This window comes from Salvelinus fontinalis, chromosome 28 (genome assembly GCF_029448725.1).
Source record: "Salvelinus fontinalis isolate EN_2023a chromosome 28, ASM2944872v1, whole genome shotgun sequence".
In the NCBI taxonomy this organism is placed as follows: domain Eukaryota; kingdom Metazoa; phylum Chordata; class Actinopteri; order Salmoniformes; family Salmonidae; genus Salvelinus; species Salvelinus fontinalis.
In genome coordinates this window covers 27,431,270-27,447,241 of record NC_074692.1, presented here as the reverse complement: position 1 = coordinate 27,447,241, position 15,972 = coordinate 27,431,270, and the positions used below count along the sequence as shown (strand labels likewise).

The window sequence follows — 15,972 nt, the reverse complement described above, 5'->3', positions numbered from 1 at the left end:
CACAAAAATCATTTGTATAGATCCAGCTTCATGACTAAATCTCAAATTTAAAAACAAGCAACATCTAAAATGATATGGTGCCCATCTAGCGCATTCATTTGGGATTGAAGAGTGAACTACAGTACCACTTCAACTTCTTGCACACCGTAGGTTTCTTTCCTACAGCGTCACCTTGGTAGGCTTATTTGGGCAACTGTAGGTTTTATTTCAGATGTCCATACATTCCTGAAGAGGTTCATGTTGGCATTGTAAGGCTGGGTGAGTACACTGTTAGGATGACGGACATGATCAATACCTACCTACCGAAAGCGTAGATGTTCGGCACAGATGTGGATTCGTCGGCAGCCACAATTATTTTCCCAGACTCCTTCCTGAGCTTAAAGCCAACTTTCTCCAGGTTGAGAGTTTTGGTTTCAGGAGCTCTGCCTATGGTCAAGCAGAGGAAAACAGTCAGACACTTAATATTACATTACACATTGATAAAGAGGGGAGGGTACAGGAATCTTGGATTCTTAGAAAAACTCTGACTGCTCAGTGTTCATAACACATACCATTCAGTTGGCATGCTAGCGGGTTTACGTTTAAGGCAGGTCCTGCTACTCTTCATCCAACAGAGAGAGATCTTATCCAGGAATTAGAAAAGAAAACACATGAAAAGCTAGGAGAGAGGGAGCAAGGGAGGGTGGCTTGTCTTTTGGCGGGGAGTGAATAATGAGCAGGCGGGGGATAGGGAGGATCCCATCAGCCACATGGAGCCCTGGGTGTTATTTCTCCCACTTCCTGCAGGACAGTTGACTGATGCTGTCGATGCTCGCTCATCTTGCCGTCCGTCTCCATAGACACTATAGCAAGGTGCATTTACAAAAAAGGTTGTTCTTAGGAGGTCTTTGGTATCACAGCACAGTTCTACCAACCACCACTGAGACTGGAGTCAGGTGGGCTATCCTAGACTAGTGTCCACTCTGCTCTCTCTATGTATAGAGTAGACTACAAGAGCCACTCTAGTCTGGCATTTCCTGCCTTTCTAGGTTTCTCCGTCTATGATTGGAGACTGTTGGAGCGCCACTGATCCATTGTGTGGTGAGACAGAACAACAGAGGTTCTCCTGATAAGAGCCTTCAGTGAGTGTGGAGCCACACATAATGGGCAATGAGAGCCAATGACAGGCAGGCCTGATAGGACCACGCTGAACAAAGACTATTGTGGCACACAGAGGAAATCTCAAGAACCCACCAGCTAATTAGCCACAACAAGTTTTCTGGCACGACTTGAAATGAGACCAACTACTATACATGGCGGTTTATCAAATCGATCAAGTGAACAAAGACAAGAGAAGGAAGTCAGAAATAATGACTTTTTGGGAAATGTATTATTTTGTCTAGAAAAAGGGGTTTCTGAGAAGGCATTCTGTTCAAAGGCCTAAAATGAGAATAAGAGATATGATTGAATGAGATTCTGTACTTTGGCTCAGAGATACTTTTCTGTTTGTCAGAGTGTGAGGAGACTCTGAGGCTTCACATCTTAGCACTTCAGTTCATATGGAGGCATATACCAACCCCTGACACCATCATACAGACTTCAACCTCTTTCGGTGTCCCTCAATTTGAGAAAGAAAAGGTGTTGGGGGCAACAGACATAAGTAGGAGAGAAAAGTAACATGGTACACCTAGAGGAAATAGGCTGTTTCCGCATCTGTGCTATTGGCCAACTGGCCAAGGTGTGGCCCTGAGGAAGGTCAGGCTGTAGAAGCTGTGCATGGAGAAGGATGTAGCCTAGCTATAGCTAGAGGACTGGAACAGGCAGTCCCACCACCACCACCAACAGCCACGACTCCCTCCCTCAGAGAAGCTCACTTTCTGAGTTCTGATTCTCCACCCTTTCCCTAAAGTTTGCACTTGCACACTTCCCATCAGTTAATTTAAAAGCATGAATCACTGCAAGTGTAATCATTGGTTAGAGGGAGTCTCCACTAGGGATGCACAATATATTGGTGAACATATCAGAATCGGCCGATATTAGCTAAAAATGCCAACATCGGTATCGGCCCAATGTCTAGTTTAACGACGATATGCAAAACCGATGTCAAAGCTGATGTGCATACCTATTTAACGTAGGTACATGATGTAATGACGCAACGTAAATTTTTGCGCTACACGTGAAACACAGCATTCCTCACCTAGCCCACAATGTCTGCTGTGTGGCTCGAGCAGTCAACATGTTGAGCAGTCATTTGAAAGAGTAACAAAATTTCAGCGAGACAACTCAAAGGCAAAGTCCATTAACACCAAGATAATAAAATTCATTGCCCTTGACAATCAACAGTTCTCTGTCGTGGGTGATGTTGGCTTGAGCCAACTGGTATGTTGCCCTACCGGTGTTACACAGTAATAGCGTCACTGCTATTAGCTTCACGACATACTATGGAACGCCATTTGGGTCTTCGCGTGTCAAAAAAGATACATGTCAAACACTATTTGACGCGTTAAATAAGCTTTTAATTTGACACGTCAAATAACACAGGTCTATTATTGTTACGCACGCCTCTGAGAAGAGGGAACGCAACTCCCTGCTATAACTCAACTCTCTGAAGTGCAAGAGGTATGGACTGTAGGTGCGAGCAAGGATGACACAAAAGCAGATTTTACCGTTTACTTGGATTTATTTTCTTACACGGTAATATGGGGAAAAGGGGCTGGACGGAACCAAAGCAAAGAAAGTAAATATCAAAGTTCCCCCTCTCCTATCTAACCTGCCTACCCACTTAACTTACCTAACTTAGCACCGTCTGGTGCCCTAACCAAAATACAGGGGGTGGTCCGCCCAGGTCTTACCTAGTGTGTCTAGACAGTAAATATACTACGGGTATATGTATGCCCGCGGGCCTCTTGCCTAAACACTCCCAAAGTGCCTTCTCCTTCCCCCCTGGGAACAAATGAAACAGAGTAATTATTAATGATTTCACAAACACTCACAAACACAGGACATAGAAAAACTGCTACCAACAACAACATTACATACCACACTTTCTGATACCCAACCCACACTATATCACAATCTAATTTTTCTCTCTCAATCTCCAAATCTCTAATCCTTATCTCATCTCTCTCCTCTTCTCTTCTCTCTCTCCTTCTTGGGCAGAACACTGGCTTTTATCTTCAGGTGGCAATGGTGATTAGAGTCAGCTGCTTCTTGACGAGGGGGCGAGGTCAGCTCCAATCACCAATTAGCCTGGGGTTGACCAATCAGCTGGTTGGGGAGTACTTCAGGAAGCCATCTCCTGAAACACACACTCAAATACAAAACAGAACACAGAAACTGGGGAACGTAACAATTATAGAATGTTGTGTGTTCTGAATTTGCAAGTGCCACCACTACTGTCAGTAGCACTGTCAAAGCTGTACAAAAAAGTCTGCAAACACCGGCCATGAACGATGTGTTTACAATACCGCGTAGGTAATAAAGAATTATTTGTTCGACCGCAACTTCAGGGGTAGCTAGCTTTAGCTTGGTACCTAGCTAGCACCAATACAACCAGCCTGGTTGTATTATTCAATTATGTTATAATTCTACTATTTGTATCACTGTCTTTTACATACTTTAATTTTAAATGCTAGCCGCAAAGTCCACTATTGTGGCTAATCCTTATTATGGCTAGCTTCACATTGATGGGTTCGACCACCATTAATCAAATAAGAACTGTGTTATAAATTAGGGTTATTTTAGATGACGATACCTAGCTATATAGTTAGCTAGCTAACTATAGCTACTGAAACAGATTGTTGTTTAGCTATGTTTTTGGGGAAGAACATTGTTTGCATCCATGAGCTAGCTAGCTTTCTTTTCTGACCAGCACTGTAGGTGGGCGAGACAACTTTACCAGCATCATAGCATGCGTATCAATGAATCATTGTGACATATGAAATACGAGTGATAGTGTAATCAATGTGTAATAACTACGTAAACATTTTTATGAATGCGTTAAATTATTGTGATGTGCAGTCATATTCAGGTCCTGATTGGTCAACAAGCTAATTTGACACGTCAAATAGTGTTATTTGACATGCAAAGACCCAAACGCCGTTCCATAGTATGAGAATCCTGGTTGAGAATGAAATGACTGAACAAATGAACAACGAAACTGCAAGTAAGTGAAAGAAATAGGTTTTGATTATGTTTTACTGGTAATGGGGACCCACTTTTTGATCAGTGTGGTGTGTGTGTAACCTTTATTTAAGTCAGTTAACGACGCTGGGCAAATTGTGTGCCGCCCTATGGGACTCCCAATCACAGCCGGATGTGATACAGCCTGGATTCGAACCAGGGACTGTAGTGACGCCTCTCGCACTGAGATGCAGTGCCTTAGACGGCTGCGTCCATGTGTTTGTGTGTTAACTGTACTAGAATGCTTAAGGCCGCATCATTTTTAAATAGCAGATATCGGATATCGATATCGGCTAAAAACTTAATCTGTGCATCACTAGTTTCCACCATTGTTAAATCCATGACGGGAAGAATGCAGGTGCACACTGAGAAAAGGGTGGAGAATCATGACATACCCACAGTCTTTCATAGCTCCACTGAGGGCACAGACCCAGTCTGACCTGTAGTGTAAAGGGCACATTGGGGAAGTGGAGAGAGGCCCGCTCATAACTCCCACAGTCAGACAGCCACACTTCAAAGGAGAGGATGTACTCACTGCCCTGCATGAGAACACCAGGGTAAAGCCCACAGACTGTAGCCTACACTGTAAGGTAGTAATGTAAGGTTGTAATCAGACGTAAAAAAAATGATATTCCTCTTAGAACCAATAATAATACTAATAATTTATTTAATATTCATGTTGACAAAGAGACTGACAAAGGCCATTGAATGTATGAATCTTTTGAGCTCTATGGACTTTATCCAACATGTTACTGGGTGCACCCATAACCACGGCCGTACTCTGGACCTGGTTATTACCAAGTGTCTTCCTAATGACATATCCTCTATTGTTGACGTTGTTTTATCTGATCACCGCTGTGTATTTTTAACTACCTTGTTGCCCATAGCACAGGGTAATACTGAATGCATTATTAAGAAACACTATCTTACCTCTGAAGTTGATACAGATTTTAATGAGGGTATGAACAATACTCCGCCACCTATTCTGCCTTCCTCTTATGATGATTTAGTTGATAACTTTAATAGCAAATTAAAAGGCAACCATTGATGCCATTGATCCAGTAAAGTTGAAAAATAATCAAAACAGAGAAATTTGGATGAGTGAGGAAACTAATCAATTAAAGAGAAATTGCAGAAAGGCAGAGCAGAAGTGGAGTCGTTGCAGGGCGATGATGATATTCTGAGAGAGTAACGTGGGATATATAACAAGTCAATTAGAAAAATTTGCCAGTCTGGCTTTTCTAACTTCATCACTTATTAAATCAAAAATAATTTGAGTGCTCTTCTCGACCATTGATGGCATGATAAATCCTACCCCCGCAACCTGTGAACTTTCCTCCACATCTACATGTGATAAGTTTTTGTCATATTTCAGAGATAAGAACTACATTTTCTTAAAAACTGTTTTTAATTCCATATCTAAAGAACTGCAGGTTATTGTTAATCACTCCCTGTTCACAGGCCCTTTCCCCACTGCACTAAAAACTTATGGTGAATCACATTCTGAAGAAAAGTCATCTGGATTATTCAACTCCTAGCAATTTTCAGCCAATCTCTAACCGTCCATTCCTAAACAAAATTCTTGAAAAAATGGTGTTCAAACCATTGAATAATTTTTTAAGTGCCAACTGTACTTTTGAAAAATTCCAATCTGGTTTTCGTGCACACCACAGCACAGAGACAGCCTTAGTTGAAGTGGTAAATGATCTTAGAGCCAACACAGATGCCAAACAGCTCTCTGTCCTTGTACTTTTAGATTTAATTGCTGCATTCGACACTGTTGACCATGGTGTCCTTCTGGACAGACTGGAGAGGTGGGTTGGCCTCTTCGGTCCACTTCTAAATTGGTTTAGGGCCTATTTAACTGGTCAAGAGAGTTTGTCGCCCTTGATGAACATAACTCAGAGAACATACATATCACGTGGCGTTCCACAAGGTTCGATTTTGGGTCCGGTACTGTTCAGTTTATGCATGTTACCCTTTATGCATGTTACCCTGTTACGCACGCCTCTGAGAAGAGGGAACGCAACTCCCTGCTACAACTCAACTCCCTGAAGTGCAAGAGGTATGGACTGTAGGTGCGAGTAAGGATGACACAAAAGCAGAATTTACCGTTATTAGAATTTATTTTCTTACACGGTAATATGGGGAAAAGGGTCTGGACAGAACCAAAGCAAAGAAAGTAAATATCAAAGTTCCCCCTCTCCTATCTAACCTGCCTACCCACTTAACTTACCTAACTTAGCACCGTCTGGTGCCCTAACCAAAATACAGGGGGTGGTCCGCCCAGGTCTTACCTAGTGTGCCTAGACAGTAAATATACTACGGGTATATGTATGCCCGCGGGCCTCTTGCCGAAGCACTCCCAAAGTGCCTTCTCCTTCCCCCCTGGGAACAAATGAAACAGAGTAATTATTAATGATTTCACAAACACTCACAAACACAGGACATAGAAAAACTGCTACCAACAACAACATTACATACCACACTTTCTGATACACAACCCACACTATATCACAATCTAATTTTTCTCTCTCAATCTCCAAATCTCTACTCCAAATCTCATCTCCTCTCTCTCCAAAACTCCTGGGGCAGAACACTGGCTTTTATCTTCAGGTGGCAATGGTGATTAGTGTCAGCTGCTTCTTGACGAGGGGGCGGGGTCAGCTCCAATCACCAATTAGCCTGGGGTTGACCAATCAGCTGGTTGGGGAGTACTTCAGGAAGCCATCTCCTGAAACACACACTCAAATACAAAACAGAACACAGAAACTGGGGAACGTAACACTGAGTTATCAGAAAGCAGAGCATCGATGTTCACTGCTATGCAGATGATACACAGCTTTACATGTCACCAGAGAATTTTAGCTTCACTGATCAATTATTACACTATATCAGTGACTTAAATACTTTGATGGCTCACAACTTCCTCCAGCTAAACCAAGACAAGACTGAGGCACTCATTGTTGGAGCCAAAGCAGAGATAAAATCTGGGCTGCACATTTTAAATGACAGGCAATAAAGATAATAAAATACCAGGTAAAAAAACCAAGGTGTTATTTTAGATTCTGAGCAAAATTTCAAATCACACAGGAATGTGACCAAAATAGCTTTTTACTACCTGAGGAACATTACCAAGGTGCAGCCATCTCTCTTGGGCTGATACAGAGAGACTACCCATGCTTTTATTACAAGCAGGCTTGACTACTGTGATGCTCTCCTGTCTGGTCTACCCAAGAAAGCCATTGGTCAACTGCAAAACATACAGAATGCTGCAGCACGGGTACTGAGCAAGACCAGACGGAGAGCACACATTACACCGCTTTTAATGTATCTCCACTGGCTGCCTGTTAGTTTTAGAATTCATTTGAAGTTTCTTCTATTGGTTTTTAAATCAATCCATGAATGTGCACCCCAATACATGTCAGACATGCTTTTAAGTTATGTACCCGGTAGGTCCCTCAGGTCCTCTGGCACTGGCCTTTCAACTATCCAAAAACCTAGGACCAAGAGGCATGGAGAGGCAGCCTTTAATTATTATAACCCAAGCCTCTGGAATAGCCTTCCAGAAAACCTGAGGGGGGCTGAAACTGTGGACATATTTAAACATCTGTTTAGCTTTGCTTTCCATAGTTAGTTGTTCAGTTTGTGTTATTCTTTTGTTTTTTTTTATCTTATGTTTGTTGTGCAGAAATTATTTCAGCTTGTATTTCTATGAAGCACATTGCGTCGCATTCCATATCTGAAATGTGCTGTATAAATAAAGCTTGATTTGATTACATCATTTTGGTGGGTGCTTATGTTTCTCCTATTGGAAATGTGTTTTTTGCATATCCCAACTCTTCCTGAGACGTCCTCGGAGAGTGGGAGCCCGGCCAGGGTCTGCCATTACCGTCAGCAACCCTAGAGCAGTTAGGGTTAAGGCCAGGGTCTGCCATTACCGTCAGCAACCCTAGAGCAGTTAGGGTTAAGGCCAGGGTCTGCCATTACCGTCAGCAACCCTAGAGCAGTTAGGGTTAAGGCCATGGTCTGCCATTACCGTCAGCAACCCTAGAGCAGTTAGGGTTAAGGCCAGGGTCTGCCATTACCGTCAGCAACCCTAGAGCAGTTAGGGTTAAGGCCATGGTCTGCCATTACCGTCAGCAACCCTAGAGCAGTTAGGGTTAAGGCCATGGTCTGCCATTACCGTCAGCAACCCTAGAGCAGTTAGGGTTAAGGCCAGGGTCTGCCATTACCGTCAGCAACCCAAGAGCAGTTAGGGTTAAGGCCATGGTCTGCCATTACCGTCAGCAACCCTAGAGCAGTTAGGGTTAAGGCCATGGTCTGCCATTACCGTCAGCAACCCTAGAGCAGTTAGGGTTAAGGCCATGGTCTGCCATTACCGCCAGCAACCCTAGAGCAGTTAGGGTTAAGGCCATGGTCTGCCATCACCGCCAGCAACCCTAGAGCAGTTAGGGTTAAGGCCATGGTCTGCCATTACCGTCAGCAACCCTAGAGCAGTTAGGGTTAAGGCCATGGTCTGCCATTACCGCCAGCAACCCTAGAGCAGTTAGGGTTAAGGCCATGGTCTGCCATTACCGTCAGCAACCCTAGAGCAGTTAGGGTTAAGGCCATGGTCTGCCATTACCGCCAGCAACCCTAGAGCAGTTAGGGTTAAGGCCAGGGTCTGCCATTACCGTCAGCAACCCTAGAGCAGTTAGGGTTAAGGCCATGGTCTGCCATTACCGCCAGCAACCCTAGAGCAGTTAGGGTTAAGGCCATGGTCTGCCATTACCGTCAGCAACCCTAGAGCAGTTAGGGTTAAGGCCATGGTCTGCCATTACCGCCAGCAACCCTAGAGCAGTTAGGGTTAAGGCCAGGGTCTGCCATTACCGCCAGCAACCCTAGAGCAGTTAGGGTTAAGGCCATGGTCTGCCATTACCGCCAGCAACCCTAGAGCAGTTAGGGTTAAGGCCATGGTCTGCCATTACCGTCAGCAACCCTAGAGCAGTTAGGGTTAAGGCCATGGTCTGCCATTACCGTCAGCAACCCTAGAGCAGTTAGGGTTAAGGCCATGGTCTGCCATTACCGCCAGCAACCCTAGAGCAGTTAGGGTTAAGGCCATGGTCTGCCATTACCGTCAGCAACCCTAGAGCAGTTAGGGTTAAGGCCATGGTCTGCCATTACCGCCAGCAACCCTAGAGCAGTTAGGGTTAAGGCCAGGGTCTGCCATTACCGTCAGCAACCCTAGAGCAGTTAGGGTTAAGGCCAGGGTCTGCCATTACCGTCAGCAACCCTAGAGCAGTTAGGGTTAAGGCCATGGTCTGCCATTACCGCCAGCAACCCTAGAGCAGTTAGGGTTAAGGCCATGGTCTGCCATTACCGTCAGCAACCCTAGAGCAGTTAGGGTTAAGGCCAGGGTCTGCCATTACCGTCAGCAACCCTAGAGCAGTTAGGGTTAAGGCCATGGTCTGCCATTACCGCCAGCAACCCTAGAGCAGTTAGGGTTAAGGCCATGGTCTGCCATTACCGTCAGCAACCCTAGAGCAGTTAGGGTTAAGGCCATGGTCTGCCATTACCGTCAGCAACCCTAGAGCAGTTAGGGTTAAGGCCATGGTCTGCCATTACCGCCAGCAACCCTAGAGCAGTTAGGGTTAAGGCCATGGTCTGCCATTACCGCCAGCAACCCTAGAGCAGTTAGGGTTAAGGCCATGGTCTGCCATTACCGTCAGCAACCCTAGAGCAGTTAGGGTTAAGGCCATGGTCTGCCATTACCGCCAGCAACCCTAGAGCAGTTAGGGTTAAGGCCATGGTCTGCCATTACCGTCAGCAACCCTAGAGCAGTTAGGGTTAAGGCCATGGTCTGCCAATACCGCCAGCAACCCTAGTGCAGTTAGGGTTAAGGCCAGGGTCTGCCATTACCGCCAGCAACCCTAGAGCAGTTAGGGTTAAGGCCATGGTCTGCCATTACCGCCAGCAACCCTAGAGCAGTTAGGGTTAAGGCCATGGTCTGCCATTACCGTCAGCAACCCTAGAGCAGTTAGGGTTAAGGCCATGGTCTGCCATTACCGCCAGCAACCCTAGAGCAGTTAGGGTTAAGGCCAGGGTCTGCCATTACCGCCAGCAACCCTAGAGCAGTTAGGGTTAAGGCCATGGTCTGCCATTACCGCCAGCAACCCTAGAGCAGTTAGGGTTAAGGCCATGGTCTGCCATTACCGTCAGCAACCCTAGAGCAGTTAGGGTTAAGGCCATGGTCTGCCATTACCGTCAGCAACCCTAGAGCAGTTAGGGTTAAGGCCATGGTCTGCCATTACCGCCAGCAACCCTAGAGCAGTTAGGGTTAAGGCCATGGTCTGCCATTACCGTCAGCAACCCTAGAGCAGTTAGGGTTAAGGCCATGGTCTGCCATTACCGCCAGCAACCCTAGAGCAGTTAGGGTTAAGGCCAGGGTCTGCCATTACCGTCAGCAACCCTAGAGCAGTTAGGGTTAAGGCCAGGGTCTGCCATTACCGTCAGCAACCCTAGAGCAGTTAGGGTTAAGGCCATGGTCTGCCATTACCGCCAGCAACCCTAGAGCAGTTAGGGTTAAGGCCATGGTCTGCCATTACCGCCAGCAACCCTAGAGCAGTTAGGGTTAAGGCCATGGTCTGCCATTACCGTCAGCAACCCTAGAGCAGTTAGGGTTAAGGCCAGGGTCTGCCATTACCGTCAGCAACCCTAGAGCAGTTAGGGTTAAGGCCATGGTCTGCCATTACCGCCAGCAACCCTAGAGCAGTTAGGGTTAAGGCCATGGTCTGCCATTACCGTCAGCAACCCTAGAGCAGTTAGGGTTAAGGCCATGGTCTGCCATTACCGCCAGCAACCCTAGAGCAGTTAGGGTTAAGGCCATGGTCTGCCATTACCGTCAGCAACCCTAGAGCAGTTAGGGTTAAGGCCATGGTCTGCCATTACCGCCAGCAACCCTAGAGCAGTTAGGGTTAAGGCCATGGTCTGCCATTACCGTCAGCAACCCTAGAGCAGTTAGGGTTAAGGCCATGGTCTGCCATTACCGCCAGCAACCCTAGAGCAGTTAGGGTTAAGGCCAGGGTCTGCCATTACCGTCAGCAACCCTAGAGCAGTTAGGGTTAAGGCCATGGTCTGCCATTACCGTCAGCAACCCTAGAGCAGTTAGGGTTAAGGCCATGGTCTGCCATTACCGTCAGCAACCCTAGAGCAGTTAGGGTTAAGGCCATGGTCTGCCATTACCGCCAGCAACCCTAGAGCAGTTAGGGTTAAGGCCATGGTCTGCCATTACCGTCAGCAACCCTAGAGCAGTTAGGGTTAAGGCCAGGGTCTGCCATTACCGCCAGCAACCCTAGAGCAGTTAGGGTTAAGGCCAGGGTCTGCCATTACCGTCAGCAACCCTAGAGCAGTTAGGGTTAAGGCCAGGGTCTGCCATTACCGTCAGCAACCCTAGAGCAATTCGGGTTAAGTGCCTTGCTCAAGTGCACATGGACACATTTTTCACCTTGTCGACTCAGGATCAAAACTAGCGACCTTTCGGTTAATGGCCCAACGCTATAATCGTTTGGCTACCTGCCGCCCAGAGTAGACACAGTGGGTCATCCTTTACCCCCTACTGGGTGAGAGTGCAGAGGAAGATGTCCATCCACCAAAATATAACTCTATAACAAATATTATTATTGCTGCCAATTTCCCAGTCCCAGTGAGTCTCAAGGTCTTGGTATTTTGACTGCAGTCAACAGACTGGACACTGTGCCTCGACTTCCACATTGTTTGAACCTCAGCTCTCTGAGAGCTGCAACCTGCCAGGGTGGGAAAAACGTCATCTCTCCCAAAAGGTCACCCACATCCTGGTCCACATGTCACATGCTCCCTGTCACACGCACAGGCAGAGAGAGAGATGCCCTGGCCTGTCCTGGTTGGTACTGTACAGTCACACACTGCGGAGGGTTGTAGTCAGGCTTTCGGAAATGCGTCGTCTTTGGGACCATCTCAACAGAAATAAACGTCTGCCGGGCAGCCAGGCGGAAGTTCCCTCCATTGTGTTGGTTGGCGGAATGAGAGAAATTACATGATGTGATAAAGAGAGAAAAGGACTAGGGCAAGAGAGGTCTGGTGTGGGTACAGAGCCGCAGACAGACAGGGCCAGCATTGCAGTGACAGATGCTGCAGGAGGTAGCGTTGGGTGGCGTGGCAGGCTGGTTTCCACAGGGCTGGTACGACGGGCAGGAAAGCCCAGAGCAGAGCGAGAGAACAAAGGAGGGAATGCAGTGACCCGTGCCTGGGTGCATCCTGCCCCAGCCAGGCCCAGAACCCGGACCCAGCACTCGGCTGGGTGATTAACACTTCCCCTGGTGATTCCATCATTCACGCTTTATTACCTTGTTTTTGAGCTTGATACATTGTCTGCTGACACTGCACTCTTTTGTAGATGACAATAAAACAAATGTCTGGAAAGGGAAGGGGGACTAGTGGTTTAACCGATACGTCTTTGCAAAGCTTATTGTATGTTATGTAGCATACTCACCACACGTGATTGCAGCTTCTAATAAAATACTAGATTTCTTCCAAACATTAGGGTATTACTGTAGTAATTTGTGGGACAATTATCTTCCTTCCCCGACACACTCACCTACGGCCCACAGCACTGAGTCAAAGGTGTCCTGTTGGTACTGTATGTTTGTCTGTCCAAGTCACCTGCAGCGCCCCAGAGAACAGCTTGTCCAGTGTCTTGGGGACACTCCTCCGGGAGAACTTGGTGCCATAGGCCTCCATGTAGTCAGTCACCAGCCCTGCCATTTGCTGCAGCACACACAAGACAAGAGGGGAGAAATTCAGGTTGTTGACAGCTCAGAGTCACCTTTCCAGCACCCGACTTGGGAAAACTATTATTCCAAACTTAACTTGTACAAGAAAAGTCCCAATATCACCAGTACACAGTGAATCAATGGGCTCCTGAGTGGCACAGCGGTCTAAGGCACCGCATCTCAGTGCTAGATGCGTCACTACAGCCCCTAGTTCGATTCTAGGCTATATCACAACCGGTCGAGATTTGGAGGCGAATAGGGAGGCGCACAATTGGCCCAGCGTCGTCCGGGTTTGGCCGGTGTTAACCGTCATTGTAAATAAGAATTTGTTCTTAACTGACTTGCCTAGTTAAATAGAAGTTAAATAAAATAAAACAAAAAAATCTATATCAATTTGTAAATGAGTAGTGAGAAATTCAACGATCTCTGAAATATATTTAAAAGCCACAAAACATTTGAGTTACAGTATAAACACGATACAGTATAGAGAAATAAGAAATTAATTAAAATAGTGTCAAATCTATTTTGAAAAATTGAAAATGGTGATAAGTGCAGTACCTGATCGAACCCCCTGAGGGGGATGCTGCACACCATGAATGTGGTGTCCAGGCCAATGCCTGTCAGGAAGCCAGCACACTCCAGGGCCACATCTTCATAGCACCATGTTCAGGAAAACAGAACACTACACAAATGCTCTCAGAAGAACCTTGTCTATCTCTAGTTAAAGTAGATGTGACAACTGAGAAACTGGAGAATAAGAGGCATTGATAGACAGGTGACCCTAGTCTAGGAATAAGGGGGTCACCAGTTGAACTGCAATTCATCACTTTTGCCTTCAACATTAGGGCCAACTCACTCTGACAATATACACTGTAACCAGTGACTCATGACCAAGCACATCGGCAGTCAAAAGGATACAGCTGGCACCAACCACAAGTCTGAAAAACAAAAAACATTCATCTTTAGCTGTTTTCATTTAAAAGATATCTCTTGGAAGTTATATGGTACAGGTATATGTACTTTTCAATACGATGCACTTCATACATTTTCCTTCAAATGATCTTGAATACTACAGCGCCAAACAAAACAGGGAAACTGGACACAAATGTTTAGTCTGAATCTGAGGTTTAGTCTGAATCTGATACTGTTCGAACTTCGGAGGTTCCATTACTCAAGACAGACTATAAGAGAGGAAAAAGAGGAAGGGGTGGCGGAGTTGGTAGGGCCGGTCTCTGTGTGCGTGTGTGGGCCAGGTGAATCACACCTCTAATCCAGCCCTGAGCTCCACTCACTACTAGCGTTCAGGCTAATCCCTGCGGATGGGGTGTGCCGTGTTCATGGCTCAGTCCACACATCACTCTGCTGAGTGACGCCCATCACCCGCATGGAGGCCAGGGCCTCTCGTGCTCTCCCATCCTCTACCTATCCATGGCTCTCCACACTGGCCCAGGCCCTGGCAGCTGAGGGTGCCTGGGGCACACACACAAGCCCAGCCATACCCCCCACTCATGCTAGCGCTAACTGCTAAGAGCGTCAGTACCCCGATCCTCCTGTCCACCTAATGCACAGCTGCACTTAGTGCACATTGTGAGGTGGCTTAGGGAGGGATTAGGCCAGGAGCTTTAGGCTGATTCCACACTCATCTCCTTTCCCTGGCTGCTTGGTTATATTGTATTTCAGAGAGACTCTGGGATCGTTCTGTTATCCCTCATCCGGATGGTGGTGTCTGAAAGCATTGGTGGAGGCACAAACTCACAAGTGGGTCTCAAAAACACTGCATCCAGATGTGAAAGACATGGGGGATTGTGTAACTAGAAACTACAGAGGGATGAATTCCAGGGGAAAGACATACTTTACTGTACTGATATCTGCCCAGTAAATGTTTCCCACTCCCCTGGAGGATGAGAAGTACTAGGAGCAGCCTTTCAAACAACAAAGATAACACAATCAAACTCAGGGCTTCCATAGGCTACATCCTGATCCAAAGCCACTTCAATGACTGTAGGAGTATGTCTGACTGACAGTTAAGAATTTGCCACTAGCTCGCTCTCTCTCTCATAACCTTGGGCCAACCTTCAGCAGTCCAGACAAGAGATAAGTGAATCTGTTCTCCTTCGGTGTCTCCTGTGTTCGCCACAATAACAGTGCTCTTTCACAAGTGTTCCTTAGAGGGGAGAGTTCTACAGGCAGTGGACTTTGACTCCAAATAGAAAGATATAGGATGAGAACTCAACTCCCTAACACAGTTGTGACTACAGAGAGAAAAGATAGTGTGTTACAATTGTCTCACTGTCTCCTTTTGATGTTGCATCTTTTCATCCCAGGCTCATTTCCTCAGCTATTCCCAAAATGGGGTACACGCAATGCCATCGGGGGTACGCCAAATAAAAATGTGAATCACATTAAAAATATTATTATTTATTTTTTCTCTTGGATTCACTTTTTCAAACGGTCCCCCCCCCAAAAAATATATATAAAGTCAATCTATATTTTCCAACGGGGCTATACATTTGGTTGGTGTTCTTTGCTCGCCTGAGTAGCTTTGTTTCACTGCCAAAAATACAATTAAACCATCTAGTGTTCAGCAAAATAACAACACAATGTCAAATACAGGTAGCCTAGTCAAATAATTAACATCCAATCACATTAACCGTTACTCTCTCGCGGGAATTCCACTAACGGTCGTATGTAGCCTAACGTAGCTGCTACTCATTCCGTTTGCGTGAAAATTGATAAAAGGGTTAAAAGAAACTAAGGCCCCCGTCCATAGAGACACATACCAGCTCTACTGGTAGTACTGCTACTACCAGCAGTACTACACCTGCACCTGTCAACGACACAAGTTGTTCTGCTTCCACGAGCACATCCAATGCTAGCATCAGTAATTCTATATTTGTTGTTAGCCCACCTAGCATGGACACTGACAGTTGAGAATCTGATGCAGCCGAAGAACTACTGACCCCTTAACTGGGAAAGCACTGAACAGACCGGGACGTTGGACCATCAAAGAGGCGCAAATATT

The 15,972-nt window shown here is 46.1% G+C and overlaps 1 pseudogene; it reads right to left on the bottom strand.

Annotated features, from left to right (window-relative positions):
* Positions 1 to 15,972, bottom strand: part of LOC129825767 (thioredoxin reductase 2, mitochondrial-like) — a 53,983-nt pseudogene that overhangs the window by 25,618 nt on the left and 12,393 nt on the right.